This window comes from Carya illinoinensis, chromosome 1 (genome assembly GCF_018687715.1).
Source record: "Carya illinoinensis cultivar Pawnee chromosome 1, C.illinoinensisPawnee_v1, whole genome shotgun sequence".
Taxonomy (NCBI): domain Eukaryota; kingdom Viridiplantae; phylum Streptophyta; class Magnoliopsida; order Fagales; family Juglandaceae; genus Carya; species Carya illinoinensis.
Window position 1 is genome coordinate 38537287 of NC_056752.1, and position 18272 is coordinate 38555558.

An 18272-nucleotide genomic window follows, 5' to 3' on the forward strand; every position below is an offset into this window, starting at 1 on the left:
CAGAACTTGTGGAGTTGACAATCTCCACGAGAATATTGCTATACTTCAGCGACTTCTTCTGAAATCCAACATGAAGATAGAATCAATAAAGAAAGAGAATAGTAATTTAAAATCCTTGCTTAAATCTTCTTTTCGATTGCCCACCCATTTAGATAGGGATGCTATGCAGATTCTTGAAGAATAAGAGCGTTTGAAGAAAGATGCAAAGTGTCTCAAATTTTTATAATTCTTGCTTCAAGATAATAAAATAATATTTCACAAATATTCATATTTGTGTTTCTATATTTTGGTAGATGTTCTGTGTGTTTCCTTTTATTTCTTCTTTAATAATTCATACTTCATATCAAACCCATAATATGAATCTGAAATACTAATTGTATTAAAAGATGGTATTTCATGACTAATAACATCATCCATCTTCCCATTGAAGCCGCAAGGGTTTCAGATTTATATTTCAAATATGTGCAGTTTTTATAAGCTCTTCTTGAGCCTCAATGACATTTAAATCATATATATAAACTGCAATAATAGCTTGTTTTCATTTGCGTTTGGATTGCTTTAGATCATATAAGAATCTTTGAAACTTGATAGAATACATATTTCCAGATGTATTCATATTAGAAGCTTCAGACATTTTCTATCCTTCAGGGATTTTCATATATATATCATGATCCAATGATCAATATAAATTTGCAGTTAATCATGCATATCCAAACTCTTGGTAACTTTCAAGCTAATAAAAATCTTAATATGATTTCAACCACTTTAAAATCATATCAATATTGTTTGTTCGAGAAACTAACTTGTGATTTCTATATCATATTTTTATATTAAAAGTTTCAGGCTTTTTATATCATATATATAAATATCCACTGATATTTAACAAAAATCACCTTTTTAGGTGTTTGGACTTCAAGTCCATATTTATCACATTTTACTTAGTGATATCAATTCTGCAGGAATTGAGAAACTGACTCGTGATTTATATATCACATTTTTATTTCCTTTACATAAATACCCACTGACATTCAACAAGCATCACCTCTTTAGGTGTTTGGACTTCAAGTCCCGATGCATCATATTTTACTAATGAATCAATTCTGCAGGAATTGTTTCTTTCAAATTTGGCCAATATTTTACGTCGTATTTTTTGATAATTCTTGATTCACTTTCATCATTACTTCTGGTAATGTCAATTGCCATCTCATATGGAAATATATTGTCGACAACAATTTTATTTCTATCCATAATTTCTCAATTATTCATGAAATGTAACGAGATCTCGTTATTTTCAGGTACCTGTCCCTCTTCAAGGGAAGACATTTTCATGAAAAACCTCTTCAAGATGTACTCTTCAAGAGTTTATATAGGAGAATTTTATACAAAGAAATTGGATGAACTTTATTACTTGTTTTGTGGGTATGGCCTCTTCAGGAGTACCAAATTATTTGTGCATTTCTCTTTTGAGATACTCTATCTTTTGTATCGATAAGTCTCACATGCCTTTATACATGTCTTTAGACTGCTGAATTTCTTAATTGTCCTACAGGGACTTCAATCCTCGCTGGGATTTTAGCAGCTAGAATATGAGACATTTTTATCTTATTGTATCCAAAATTTAATTATCATCTGAACTTCTGGTTCACATATGATAATCAAGATAACGTCGAATAATTTCATCTTATTTGCTCCAAGCAAATTTTTTTTTTCATTTCTGGTGGTAAAACTTTATAGTAGAAGAATCTTCTGGTTCTTTTATGGATATCCATATGAAAATCATTCGACTTATCGTAATTGATTTTGGATAATCAAGATAACCATGAAAAGATACAAATATTTTGAATCATATCACCTTTTGATGCATCATAATATTTGATTCAATAATTTGTATAATATCATCTCAAAGAGAAAGCTTACAGTTTTTCCAATATGAGCTTCTGGCCCAAAAAGATATTCATTATTACGTTCAATCTCTTAGTTTTTTTGAATGAAATGTATCATTCTTTTCACTTCAGGGAATAGAATGATATAAATTCATTATCATTCAATTCAGGGAATGATGTAGATCTAGTAAGACGTGAATAATGATTCTTCTCAAAAACTCATTATTTTGCTCAGTCACTGATACAGATTTAGAATATATGGTGAACGTTTGCATTTCATATTGCTACTTCAGGAGCACATTCGAGACATTCATTCAAATATATATTCTTTCCACAATTTCAATTATGCAACTTCAGGTGCATAAATCATAATGAGTTTTTGGTACAAGTATCACTCATATGAGATACTCAATAAAATTATTGATTTAGGGCGATCATTCAGGGATGCTCCATTTCCATTCTCAGATAAATCATATCATCAATAATTTATAATAAGTATAAAAGAATAAATAAAACTTTCATTACTACAAAATATTGCAGAATATAAAAATATTTTATAATAAGATAAAGGAAATACATTAATTAAAAAGGAACACTTTCATGATCAACTCTACCACTAAAATCCTCAAAGAAATCAGAAACATCAAGACTTGTAATATCTTCTCCATCTATAGAATCTAAAGCATATGATGGTTCAGTAAAATTTGTTTCAAATTTCTTTATTTTTTCTTTTATAGAAGATTGATATAAGTCAACCAAGTGCTTATCTGTACGACAGATACGAGCCCAATGTCCAGTCATACCACATCTATGACATCCATCTTCATTTTTCTTTAAAAATTTGTTTTGGGGACCTTTGCCCTTTTCTAAGTTGAACCACTTCTGGTGGTACGGTGTATATCTATTATTATCCTTTTTAGTGTGGTCACTTCTAGAACCTCCACTTTCATAGTTTTTCCTACCACGTCCACGCCCTTGTTTTCTTTGAAAAGATGCACCATTCGCTTCTGAGAATGATGTAAATCTAGTACCATTCACTTCAATGAATGATATAGAACCAGTAGGACGTGACTGATGATTTATTAACAAAAGCTCATTATTTTGCTCAGCTAATAGAAGACAAGATATAAGTTCAGAATATTTTTTGAACTTTCGCTCTCGATACTGCTGCTGCAGGAGCACATTCGAGGTATGAAAAGTAGTATATGTCTTCTCTAACAAGTCATCATCAGTGACTTTTTCACCACATAATTTCAATAGCGAGCTAATTTTAAAGAGTGTAGAGTTATACTCACTAACACTCTTGAAGTCTTGCAACCTCAGGTGCATCCAATCATGACGAGCTTTTGGGAGAATTACAGTTTTCTGGTGTTCATATCTCTCCCTTAAATCATTCCACAAAATAAGTGGATCTTTCGCCGTTAGATACTCAATTTTTAATTCTTCATGAAGATGGTGCCGAAGGAAAATCATTACCTTAGCACGGTCCTGCAGGGACCCTTGATTTCCTTCTTTAATTGTATCTCCCAGGTTCATCGCATCTAGATGGATCTCAGCATCAAGGATCCAAGATAAATAATTTTTTCCAGAAATGTCAAGAGCAACGAATTCCAATTTTATAAGATTTGACATTTTTTACATATATAAATCAGGAATATAAAAATATATTGAAAAACTTACTTGAAGTTGAGAACTACTAGCTTCAAAATCGTCAAAGCTTTCGTGCTGATAACGTGTTATGAAATTATAGAAAAGAGAGAGCCATAACGTATTATAAAACTTTTAAAAGAAGAGAGAAAGAGATAGAGCTCAGAAAGGTTATGAAACTTATGAATTTCTTAAAGAATTCAACGATCGATATATATAGGCGTACAAAGGGAACTATGCTAGCTTACTATGCTGGCACTATGCACTGTGCATATGTCGACCATTCACTATGCCAGTTACTATGCAATACTATGCTGGTACTATGCACTGTGCATATGTCGACCATTCACTATGCTAGTTACTATGCAGTACTATGCTGGCACTATGCACTATGTATTTGACGACTAGATAAATGTGGTCATACAATTCAAGATAGTTTATAACAATTTATGATTTATCTTCAATTATCATATTTATTCAACTTATTTTATAATTATATAAAAAAATGTATTTTCTTCATCGTTTAAAATGTGTTTGGATACTAAGAGTACCTCAACTCTCCTCAATATTTCTCACTACTATTCATTACTTTATTATTAATTTTTACCTACTTTTATTACTATTTATTATTTTTTACCTACTTTTTATTATTATTCACAACTTTCCTCAACATTTCTCAATACCTAAACTCACTCTTAATCGTCATCTTTGTATATGATGGGCGGAAGTGAACGCATTAACTAGGTTTGATCATTGATGGGCCGGCTGGGTTTGGGTTAACTTTGTTTGCTAGCTGCACCATGCACATTGGATGTACAGTTTGCATAAATTAGCTTCATGGGCCAGGCTGCTTAAGATGGATGTTCAACCTGACCTGTCTCTTATGGGATATATTTTTGAAAAATACTTTAAAAATATTTGATATGATATATTAAATTATAAAATTTTATTTATATAAAATAAATCCGACTTATGAAATTAAATCACATTAATTTTTAATTTTTTTAAGATTTATTTATATATCTAATATTTCTATATCGTATTTAAAACTATTTTTGACAAACAAAAGGGCAGGCAAATATCGAGAGCTTGCCATACTCTCATATAAAGCGTGGCTACACTTATCATTTTATTCCCACTTGTTAGGAGGGGCCTCTATGACAGAAGAATAATTTTATGTACATTGCTTCTTTCTTGACATATCAATTAACACATTACTTGCTTGAGTGAAATGATCTTATGGTAAACAGTGTATATGTACACCGGTTTATGAGTGGCGGAACTCTAAGAGATGGATCAGGACTATGCAATTGTTAATGATTAACACTAAATATAATCATGAGTTGTGCAAGTATTATGCACTCATTTTAAAAAAGAGTGAGGTTCACCATTAAAAAAAAAAAAAAATTCATGTGAATCTCATATTTATTCATTTTTTTTCAAAATGATACATACGTTTGCGTACTCTATAACTGTAAATATCATTTCTCATTATTAAAAACTTGAAACATGATATCATAGAATCCTTATCAAAATACTTGTTTAAAGGAAGAGAGAAAATTGGAAAAAAAAAAAATCAATAGAATCCTGAACTAATCCAATCCATAGTCGTTTAGAAATTAACTTATAAGTATGAACCAAAGCAATACAAGTGCACAATCAAAGAGCAATGCAGGTGCACAGCCAAAGAAAATTCACTAAGCCACATCCACCTCAGCTATAGAAGATTTAGGAAATATTCCTTGGTTTGTATTCCGTTAGTAGTGCAACACTACTGTAACCGTTTATTTCTTTTTATATTTTTTTCTCATACTTGTACTGATATCTATATAAAGAGACACACACACTGTTAATGATATGTAGTGGAAATGCACAGTATTACAGAAAAACATTGCCTCTTTCTTTTCTTCATTCTATTATGGTATCAAACCTAATGACTAGCAGTCTCTTGATCCTACTTCTCACCATGGCCATCGAACCAGCCAACGTCAGCACACCTCCTCCCTCCCTTTCATCTTCATTTTCTCATACAGCCACCATCAAACTCAACCCAAATAATTACCTCCTGTGGCGAGTTCAAATCTTTGCATATTTTAGAGGCCAAGATCTGTTTTCTTATGTTGATGTTACTCAAACCACTCCTTCTCCCACTCTCTTAATTACACATAATGCTTCTTCTTCCTCTAATTCCGATTTTGACACTCAACCCAAATCCCTCTTATCTTTCTTGGAGATGGACTAATCAGTTAATTCTCAGTATCCTCTTTTCTTCCCTCACTGAATCAGTCATTGGTCATATTGCCTCTGCCACTACATCTCGTGAGCTTTGGCTAGCTCTTGAATCCATGTTTAGCTCCCACTCGCAAGCTAAAGATTTCCAAATTTGTTTTCAACTTACCAACTTGTCTCGTGGTGAACAAACCATCTCAGACTATTTCAGCAAGGTTTGCATGTTGGCTAACACCCTCTCAGCCACTGGAAATCCATTCCCTGATAAAGATTTCGTGACCTATCTCTTGAATGGTCTTGGACCCTCTTATGAATCTTTTATCACCTCTATAACCACTCGAATCAAGCTCATCACCTCTCATGAATTATATCATCTGCTCTTGATTCAAGAAAGCAGAATGTCTCATTTCTCTCACAGGAACGCTTCTAATCCTTTTGAGTCCTCTGCAAACGTACTGGACACTCTCATGACCAACGTGGAAGACCACTTTACCTAGGTGGTGGATTTAATAGAGGATGAAGCAGGTTATATAATCACCAAGGCCGTAACTCACCTTCTTCCCACCCTACCTCTAATCATCCACCTTAAAACCAACAAAGACCCACTTGTCAGGTTTGGTAATAAACCTGGCCATATTTCCTTTCAATGCCATTACCGATTCAATCATGCCTACCCGTTCGCATCTCCAAACTCCTCTACCCATTACACCTCTCCCCGGCCATACCTAGTCCCTTTTATTTCAACGAATGGATTTCGTTATTATCTTTTTATTGTGGACCATTTTACTAGATTTTCATAGTTTTTAGTTTTTTCTTCTTAAATGTAAATCTGATGTATTGACAGTTTTTATGTATTTCATTGTCTTCCAAAGATTTTTCAATACCAAAGTTATTTCCATACAAACAAATGTTGTAACTGTATTTATCGTGTCATGTTGTTTTCGTGTTAGATTAACGGATCGTGTCATATATTGTCACCCCTAAACAAAACCAAGAAACTAGAGTCTAGAAAATATTTGGTCCATAATATTTTCTCCTCTTATTTTTATTTTTCTTTTAATTGCTGCAAACACAGTAATAAAGTGCTTGCTTGGGACACCCTACCCCCTTCTTTTGTGACTTTGTTTTTAATTTATTTTAATTTGCTAATAAAAAAATAACTTAACCTTTGCCTATGGTGCATATTTATATTAAATCACAGCTCTATGCTTAATTTCTCATTTGGAAAGGGGAGAAAGGACAGGGCCTGGAATCCAGCCGAGAAACGTTAACAAAAGTAACAATAAAATATTGGCTGGAAAAAACAGACCATCCTAATTGGACATAATTATAAAGCTGGTTGACCCAAAACATGATAGTTAACAAACAAATAAACATTCTTAAGTAGAGACAGCTAGAAATGAAATTTCTTCCCAAATAAAGACCGTAGGAACAAAGACCAAATCTTTTTCTACGAAGGAAACAATGATCAATGAAAAGGATCATATAATAAACATTATCTTAATGGAATGGATAATAACGTCATCGACCGACCATCGATCAAACCGACCAAGCCTTGGGAATAACCGCGTTAACCGACATAACTAACTCGACCTTTTGAAGCTTTGACCCAATAGGATAATGCTTTTTAAAGTTAAGCCTTGGACCTTCGTTTTGGGTTTTTTCCCCTCTTGTATATGGTATATTTCTATGCTAAAAGTGATGCAAATAAATACGAATTGAAGTGCCGAAAAAACGGTGAGTATTGAAATCTATTGATATTTCTCCTAATTTATAGTAGATAAAATTAATTGCCAGCTAATTTGATTTAAACTGGTCTCTTTTTAGAGTTACATATGCAACCTGTTAATGTATGAATAATTCGCACAAGAAGAGAAAAAAAAACATTCCTAACCTTTAATGGTGATTCAGACATCGATACAATACTCTTGACGTATATTCATCCATAACAATAAATTATAGTATATAGGCAAATAAAAAATAAAACGATAGAGAAACAGATATTTACATAGTTCAGCATTAAACCTACATTAACAAATTGTTTAGGAGCGAAATACACTATTAAGTAATTTTACAATATCTTATGACCTCACATATATCTCAATACAATAAAAAAATTTAAGATTTCAAAAGGTTGAAGACAATGCTTCCTTTTAGAGAATATCATTTGGAATTACTACGTGTAGTGGAGGTCGTGCCTAGAGAATTCATAGAGAATTTTCCTTTTATAAAGGTTCATTTTTTTCTTTGAAATAGTTTTATCCTACTTGTTTATGTAGCTTTTACGTTTTTATATGTGAGTCAACCTCTTCTGCTTATCTTTTTCTTACATTATTTTTTTACTTATATCTTCTTTTATTATTAGTGATAGGTTTACACGGCTAGACACAATCAACTTTACCATTAATACATTAATCCTTCAAGTCCAATCACAAAACTTGATTCTTCAAGATAATCAAGGCTAGTGATGAGAATTTTATACATATAGCATTTTGTAAAATGAAATATGTAAGAGTGTGGTCACTACAACAAAACTGCCCTGTTTCAGCAATAGCTTCCTTCGGAATAAATCCTATAAAACGCAGCAGTTGGCCTATACCAACTATTCTGGGTTGGTCGCACGTTGGATGCCTTAGTTTCGTTGCAACTAAGGGAACTCAGCTATGGACGTTCTTCGTTGGGAAAACACCTGGTTTTCCATCGTTTTCTACTGATGCAAAAAACAGAGCATGTCCGCTGCAACTGCCGTAAGGTATAGAACTTGTAATCGCTGCAGCAACTTTATCGGGTCGATTTATATCGTTGCTGAAACTGCAAATAGGCCGCTGCAATTTTTCTGGTGCATCCTCGACTGATATTTTTCTGGTGCATCCTCGACTGATAGATGTAATACACTCTGATTGAGCAGCTCAAAGCCAAGAGACGGAACAACAACATTAAACCGCAAAACAGATTACCAAACTGTAAGTTTTAATTTCTGGAAATCAACAAAGTACTAGCCTTCAAAAAGGCACCAAAAATATTGTGTAATGCAACGAATTCATGAAGGGGGGGAAGATAAATGCAATGGCAACCAGATTTACCTCAACAGAGCCTCGGTTTGCCATACTATTCTGGCCAAAATCTTAGAAATTTTCCGAAATGGAGGGACAGAGCTTCAATTTGTAAGGGAAGCTGGAAATGGAGGGTCCCGATTGTGGAGATTTCAAGCGGAGATAAGGCCGTGTGTGTGACGCCCCCAAAATCCCCACGCCCGAACACGGGGAAATTGAGACGTCCGGATGGTGACAACCCGGGTCACCATCCCATCGTCGGGTGCCGAGTGTGTGCAAGGCAACAGATGTGTACAGAGAAACTCGCAGCGGATAAAGAAAGTCATAACTAAGTACCAGAATTTTTCTTAACGTAATACAAGCTGTTTAAAACGTACATAGATAAATATTACAAAACACGACTATAGTTTTAAACAAATATAAAGATAGCATCAGCAACCCGGTGGAGCCGCATCCTCGGGCTCAGCCTCCTCCTCTTCGTCCTCTAACTCTGCACTAAAAGCTACGGAACCACGAATGGTACCGCAGGTAAGTAAAACCCAAACACTACCAGATAAAAACACATAAAACTCATACAAGATGCATGAAACATGCCCAATGCACAAAGCCCACAAAAACCCGAGTTTTCCACACACGCCAAAAAACCCATTTGGCCCAAAAGCATATCCTTTCTGAAAAACACGCCAAAAGTCACATTCGGCCGCCAAAAGTCCATTTGGCCCAATATCTCGCCGGAAGTCCATCCGGCCCAATATCTCGCCAGAAGTCCATCTGGCCCACGCCAAAAGTCCCATTTGGCCTCATAAACCATTATCCAATTTTAACCGTATGCACCATGACCTCCCCTAGGGGTCATCCGCACACCCTGGCTCCAGTGTCACACCGTAGAGTACCACCACGCATGTGACACCTAACGAGCGATGCCCAGTTCCGCGCCTCCCGCGCGTGCGTAGCCAAGCATCCTCTAGCCCTCGCCAGCGAAGGGCCACGGAGTCGGTGAGTAGGGCGATGCCCGGTTCCGCGCCCGGCGCGTTCGTAGCCAAGCATCCCCTAGCCCCGCTCCTGTCGTCTCTCTCGACAACTCAGGGGACATCACTCAGTTTATTCCGCTCCCGAGTGACCAGAGGAGCTCCACCGAGATAATAACCCATCCCGGCTTGGGCTCGTGATACACACGCACCCGTAAAACCACTCACGCCAATACACAGACTTTTCACACGTGAACAAAAACACGCATGCATGCACCATGAAATGCCAAATCAATGCATGATAAAATAACCAACCAACATAAACAATTAAACAGACAACTCCGTCCTCCATTCATCCGACCCCCGAAACTCCTCGGACTCAGTCCGGAATCAACAACCAACAACAGTAAAATATTTGAATGAGCAATATATATTAAAATCTGAAAATAGGGTTTGGAAAATACTTACAGCGCTATACGGCAATTTTAGAAAACAAGCGGCGTTGCAAGCGGCGGAAAAACAGCAACGTCACAGTGAAAATTCACTGTGGCCGTGGGTCTGAAAAACCCACTTTTGAACGGGGACAAACTAGGACACGAGATTGATGGAGGATGGTCAAGGGATGGTTGTGAAGCTAAAGGAAGTGACGGACGGCCGTGGGTGGCGGCGGAATGGCCGGAAATGGCCAAAAAGAGCAAATCGGAAAACAAGCTCGTGGGAGCTGCTCCGGTGGTCGTTGGAGGCCGGAAATGGGTGGGTTAGGACGGCAAGAGGCCGGTGATGAAGTGGTGAAGAAATGGTGGCCGGAGGTGGAGCGACGGCGGCGGATCGGAGTGAAATCCGTGGGTGCTTGTTGGGCTTTTTCCGGCCAAATGGCCAGCCGGTTGGGGGTGGCTTTCGGAGGGGTGGTGCGCCGGAGGGAGGGGGAACTTTTGGGACCGGTGGGGGTCCGATTGGTGGCCGGACGGCGCTGGGCTGGAGGAGAGAGAGAGACGACGCGGGGGAGAGGGAGGAGAGAGAGAGAGAGAGAGCACGTGGGGGTTCGGTCGAGCGGGAGAGGAGAGAAAGAAAAGAAAAAAAAAAAGAAAAAGAAGGAAAAAGGAAAAGAAGGGAAAAGAAAAAGGAAAAAGAGGAAAAAGGAAAAAGATGTAGGGAAAAGATGAGGTCCAATCCTCTTTTCGGGAAGCAAAACTAACCCGCCAAAAAGATTAAAAACCACAAAACAACAAAAAAAAAACACAACATCAAATAAACTAAATTAAATTAAAAACCCAATTTTTAAAACGCAAATAAATTAAAATAAATAGCTAATATATTAATTAAAATAAAAACAAATATTTCAGCGAAAAAAACACTCAAAACGGGTCATCACATCCTCCCCTCCTTAAAAACAATTTCGTCCTCGCAATTGCAAGATCACCACCAACTTAAACCAAGCCACACAAACGTACATAAGCCAACTGTGATAAAAAAAAAACAAGATACATACCTTCTTCATTCAAACAAATACGGGTACTGCTCCCTCATATCCGCTGCTCGCTCCCAAGAGAAGTCTTGAGCTAACGGATCTCCCCAAGCCACTTTAACTAAAGGTATCGCCTTGGACCTCAACTGTTGCTCCTTCCAATCCAAAATCTGCGACGGAACAACTTCGTAAGTGAGATCCGGTTGCAACTGAATACCTGCTGGGTCGATGAAGCAAGGCTCTTGCTGCCCAAAGCTCTTCTTCAGGGATGATACATGGAAGACATCATGAACATCCCCGAAATAATCTGGCAAGGCAACTCTATAGGCGACGGACCCTACTCTCTCCAGAATCTGAAAATGGCCGACATACCTCGGATCTAGTTTCCTTTTCTTACCAAAACGCTTAACACCTCTCATGGGAGAGACTTTAAGATAAACCCAATCACCAACTTCAAATGACAATTCTCTCCTCCTGGTATCAGCGTAGCTTTTCTGGCGACTCTGAGCTGCCGCCATTTTATCTCTAATGATCCGGACTTGGCTTTGCATTTCCTGGATTATTTCGGGTCCAATTACCCTACTCTCCCCAACTTCATCCCAACACAAGGGCGACCTACACTTTCTCCCATAAAGAGCTTCATAGGGAGCCATCTGAATGGTCGCATGGTAGCTGTTATTGTAGGCAAACTCAATGAGCGGCAAGTGATTTTCCCAACTTCCTTGGAATTCCAGGACACATGCTCGCAGCATGTCTTCCAGAGTTTGAATGGTGCGTTCTGACTGGCCGTCTGTCTGCGGGTGATAAGCAGTGCTGAACTTCAACTTAGTACCCAAAGCTGCCTGCAAACTCTTCCAGAACTGCGATGTGAACCTCGGGTCTCGATCCGACACTATAGTCTTTGGTATGCCATGTAGCCGCACTATCTCCTTGACATACAAACGGGTCAACTTACCCAAAGAGTCGGTGTTGTTAACAGGCAGAAAATGAGCACTCTTCGTTAACCGGTCCACGATCACCCAAACAGAGTTCTTCCCACTAGGCGTTCTCGGCAAACCCACTACGAAGTCCATCGTGATGTCATCCCACTTCCACTCAGGTATAGGGAGGGGTTGAAGCATGCCTGCAGGTCTCTGATGCTCAGCCTTTACCTGACGACACGTGTGGCATTTCTCCACATATAAGGCAACGTCCTTCTTCATTCCATCCCACCAGTAATTTTTCTTCAAGTCACGATACATCTTTGTACTGCCGGGATGAACTGAATACGGGGCCGCATGAGCTTCCGCCATGATTCGTTCTTTGAAATCTGAGTCCTTCGGGACCACTCTGCGATCTCGGAACCGAAGTACCCCATCACTATCCATGCTATAATGCAACGGCCCTCGAGATTTTCGGACTCTTTTCCTGATGTTCAGTAGCTTCTGATCCTTTCTTTAACTCTCTATAAGGAGCCTTCTCATCCCATAAAGTAACGAATCCATTTCTGACGGTTCGGCTTCATCCTCCAAATGAGACTTCCGGCTCAAAGCATCAGCAACTATGTTAGCCTTCCCCGGGTGGTACTTGATCTCACACTGATAGTCACTGATTAGCTCTAGCCAACGCCTCTGCCTCATATTCAAATTTTTCTGGGAAAACAAATGCTTCAAGCTCTTATGATCAGTAAATACCTCACAAGCTTCCCCATACAAGAAATGCCGCCAGATCTTGAGTGCAAAAACAATCGCAGCCAACTCTAGATCATGCGTCGGATAATTCTTCTCATGGTCCTTAAGCTGACGAGATGCATAGGCTACAACCCGTCCTTCCTGCATAAGGACACAACCCAAACCGAACTTAGACGCATCACTGAAGACTACAAACGGCTTATGCGGTTCTGGGAGTGCTAACACTGGTGCCGTCGTCAACCTGTTCTTCAATTCCTGGAAGCTTCTCTCACATTTCTCTGACCAAACAAATTCTGTATTCTTCCGAGTCAAAGCTGTGAGAGGTCCGGATAAGCGAGCAAAACCCTCTACAAACCTTTGGTAGTAACCGGCGAGCCCCAAGAAACTCCTGATCTCGCGTACTGTAGTTGGGCGTGGCCATGACAAAATGGCTTCTACCTTACTAGGATCAACTGCCACTCCACCCTGGGAAATTACATGCCCAAGAAATTTAACTTCTTCCAACCAGAACTCACACTTGCTGAGCTTGGCGTACAACTGGTGCTCTCTCAATTTCTCAAGTACCAGACTAAGATGATACACATGCTCTTCAACATCTCGGGAATAAATCAGTATATCATCGATAAATACTACCACAAAGGAATCCAGGTAAGGTTGAAACACCCTATTCATCAAATCCATGAACGCTGCAGGGGCATTAGCTAACCCAAACGGCATCACCTTAAATTCATAATGCCCATACCTCGACCTGAAAGCAGTTTTAGGCACATCCTGGTCTCTGATTCTCAGCTGGTAGTATCCCGACCTCAGATCAATCTTAGAGAACACGGCTGCTCCTTGAAGTTGGTCAAATAAATCATCTATCCGCGGGAGATGATATTTATTTTTGATGGTCACCTTGTTCAACTCCCGATAGTCAATGCACATACGAAGGGTTCCATCTTTCTTTTTAACAAATAGAACTGGTGCACCCCACGGCGACGTACTAGGCTGAATAAATCCCTTCTCTACCAGTTCTTGCAACTGAGTCTTCAACTCTTCCAATTCAGCCAGTGCCATGCGATAAGGAGCTTTATGCACAGGAGCCGCTCCAGGTTCCAAATCTATGACAAACTCCATCTCTCGAACAGGGGGTAGTCCGGGCAAGTCATCCACAAACACATCGGGGAACTCTTCCACAACTGGAATGTCTGCCAAGGACTTCTTCTCAGACGGCGTGGACACCATCTGAACCAAGAATGCATCCGCTCCCCATGCAATCTCTCTTCTTGCCTGTATCGCCGATATAATCATCGGCTTTTCTTTTAATCTACTCCCCGCGAATTCCAGACAATCACCATCCGGAAGCTGAAAGCTAATTGTCCGACTTCTGCAATTAATAGTCGCAGAATATCGGTATAGCCAATCCATCCCGAGGATGATATCAAAACCCAACAGCTTGAATACCACCAGATCAGCATCCAAAAACCTTCCCTCAAAATTTAACGGGCATCCCAAAGCAACCTTGGAACACCACACCATCTCGCCATCGGGTAGCGCCACTACCATAGCCTTCGGCAACGGTTCCGTGACCAAGTTACACACCCGAGCAAACGTGGAAGACACAAACGATCGTGAAGCACCGGAATCAAACAAAGTACAAGCATAAAACTCATACAAACGGACTCTTCCTGAACCAAACACACAACCCATGAAATCCAAAAAAAACAACGAAGAAACCAAATGCACTAAAAATTAAATCCAACTTAAAAAAAAATTAAATTAATCCATACCTATGATTACTCCAGCATCATGGGTCGCTGGTGCCTCATCGTCCACCTCTCCGGGCGTGACAGCATAAACCCGGGCTTGCACTGCTTGTCTCGGGTTGGTTCTTCCACCGTGTCTACCTCCACGGCTTCCTTGAGCTCTAACGGGGCAATCCCGAGCAATATGCCCCACTTGGCCGCACCGATAACACTGGGGTCCGCTACTCGTCCGACACTCGCCCTCATGAGCTCTATTACAAACTCCACAAACAGGCATACGTCCTCCCATGCGAACACTGGAGGATGCTTGAGATCGGGTTCCAGTCCGCTGAACAAACTTCTGAGGCGAACCCGAGCTGCTTCCTTCACCAGAAAAACTTCGCCTCTTTTGCCCTGAAGGGGAGCCCAAACTCAGATTATTTTCCCTCTCTATAAGGGTGGCCACATCCACTAACTCCTGAAAAGTGGTTATCCGATGGCTGACCACCATGCGGCGTATGTCCTGACGCAGCCCCTCCTGGAAACGATCTGCTCGCATCTCCTCAGTGGCGACAAGATGAGGAGCAAACCGCTCAAGTTCTATGAACCTCCGGGCGTACAGCTCCACTGTCGCGCCCCCTTGGACCAGATTAGAGAACTCTCTTGCCTTTTGCTTCCTTACCGATGCGGGAAAGAAGCGGTCGTTGAACTCTTTCTTGAAACGCTGCCAGGTCACCGCAGCGAAAGATCCCAATTCAGATTCCAACAGCACCCTCTTGGTATCCCACCAATCAGAAGCAGTGCCCTGCAAGAGGTAGCTGGCGTAAAGTACTTGTTGTGCCTCAGTGCACCCACACACCTCAAAAGTCTTCTCCAGATCTTTAATCCATTTTCCAGCCTGAACTGGATCCTCATTTCCCGCGAAGTGTGGAGTCCGATGCGCTAGGAAGCACTCATAGGTGCATCCGGCCTGCACCATGCTGCTGGACCCTCCTGGATACATCCAAGGCCCTCCCTGATATGGCCAAGGACCTCCTGGTTGTGGCCAATACCCTCCTTGTTGCGGACAAGGTTCTCCTGACGGAGGATAAGGTCCTCCTGATGGTGGACAAGGCCCTCCTGATGGTGGCCAAGGACCCCCTTGTGGTGGCCAAGGTCCTTGTGGTGGCCAAGGCCCTGCCTGTTGGGACCTCGCACTCTGTTGCATAAACTCCGTCATCTGCCGAATTACTTCGGCTATGGAGTCATCTCTGGAGGTATTTTCTTGCGGTTCCTGAGTATTTTTCCTTGGTCTCCCTGGTCTCCCCATATTCCCGTCACAACACTACTCTTGACCCTCCTTTAAGAAAACAAATAAAACCATCATAAAACCAACAAAAACAAAAACAGCACAACACAGCAAGAAACAAAAGAAACCAGCATGCCAAAACATAACTAAATAAATAAAAACAAACAAACAAGCTCACACAAATAAAACAAATAAGATAACTATACTTAACATAATTTTCAAAACACAACTTTAAACACATTCTGGTACTACCTACGGGACATGTGGTTTTACCCAGAGCCAAACCGCTCTGATACCACCTGTGACGCCCCCAAAATCCCCACGCCCGAACACGGGGAAATTGAGACGTCCGGATGGTGACAACCCGGGTCACCATCCCATCGTCGGGTGCCGAGTGTGTGCAAGGCAACAGATGTGTACAGAGAAACTCGCAGCGGATAAAGAAAGTCATAACTAAGTACCATAATTTTTCTTAACGTAATACAAGCTGTTTAAAACGTACATAGATAAATATTACAAAACACGACTACAGTTTTAAACAAATATAAAGATAGCATCAGCAACCCGGCGGAGCCGCATCCTCGGGCTCAGCCTCCTCCTCTTCGTCCTCTAACTCTGCACCAAAAGCTACGGAACCACGAATGGTACCGCAGGTAAGTAAAACCCAAACACTACCAGATAAAAACACATAAAACTCATACAAGATGCATGAAACATGCCCAATGCACAAAGCCCACAAAAACCCGAGTTTTCCACACACGCCAAAAAACCCATTTGGCCCAAAAGCATATCCTTTCTGAAAAACACGCCAAAAGTCACATTCGGCCGCCAAAAGTCCATTTGGCCCAATATCTCGCCGGAAGTCCATCCGGCCCAATATCTCGCCAGAAGTCCATCTGGCCCACGCCAAAAGTCCCATTTGGCCTCATAAACCATTATCCAATTTTAACCGTATGCACCATGACCTCCCCTAGGGGTCATCCGCACACCCTGACTCCAGTGTCACACCGTAGAGTACCACCACGCATGTGACACCTAACGAGCGATGCCCAGTTCCGCGCCTCCCGCGCGTGCGTAGCCAAGCATCCTCTAGCCCTCGCCAGCGAAGGGCCACGGAGTCGGTGAGTAGGGCGATGCCCGGTTCCGCGCCCGGCGCGTTCGTAGCCAAGCATCCCCTAGCCCCGCTCCTGTCGTCTCTCTCGACAACTCAGGGGACATCACTCAGTTTATTCCGCTCCCGAGTGACCAGAGGAGCTCCACCGAGATAATAACCCATCCCGGCTTGGGCTCGTGATACACACGCACCCGTAAAACCACTCACGCCAATACACAGACTTTTCACACGTGAACAAAAACACGCATGCATGCACCATGAAATGCCAAATCAATGCTTGATAAAATAACCAACCAACATAAATAATTAAACAGACAACTCCGTCCTCCATCCATCCGACCCCCGAAACTCCTCGGACTCAGTCCGGAATCAACAACCAACAACAGTAAAATATTTGAATGAGCAATATATATTAAAATTTGAAAATAGGGTTTGGAAAATACTTACAGCGCTATACGGCAATTTTAGAAAACAAGCGGCGTTGCAAGCGGCGGAAAAACAGCAACGTCACAGTGAAAATTCACTGTGGCCGTGGGTCTGAAAAACACACTTTTGAACGGGGACAAACTAGGACACGAGATTGATGGGGGATGGTCAAGGGATGGTTGTGAAGCTAAAGGAAGTGACGGACGGCCGTGGGTGGCGGCGGCGGAATGGCCGGAAATGGCCAAAAAGAGCAAATCGGAAAACAAGCTCGTGGGAGCTGCTCCGGTGGTCGTTGGAGGCCGGAAATGGGTGGGTTAGGACGGCAAGAGGCCGGTGATGAAGTGGTGAAGAAATGGTGGCCGGAGGTGGAGCGACGGCGGCGGATCGGAGTGAAATCCGTGGGTGCTTGTTGGGCTTTTTCCGGCCAAATGGCCGGCCGGTTGGGGGTGGCTTTCGGAGGGGTGGTGCGTCGGAGGGAGGGGGAACTTTTGGGACCGGTGGGGGTCCGGTTGGTGGCCGGACGGCGCTGGGCTGGAGGAGAGAGAGAGAGACGACGCGGGGGAGAGGGAGAGAGAGAGAGAGAGAGAGAGAGAGAGAGAGAGAGAGAGAGAGAGAGAGAGAGAGAGAGAGAGAGAGAGAGAGAGAGAGAGAGAGAGAGAGAGAGAGAGAGAGAGAGAGAGAGAGAGAGAGAGAGCACGGGGGGGGGTTCGGTCGAGCGGGAGAGGAGAGAAAGAAAAGAAAAAAAAAAAAAAAAGAAGGAAAAAGGAAAAGAAGGGAAAAGAAAAAGGAAAAAGAGGAAAAA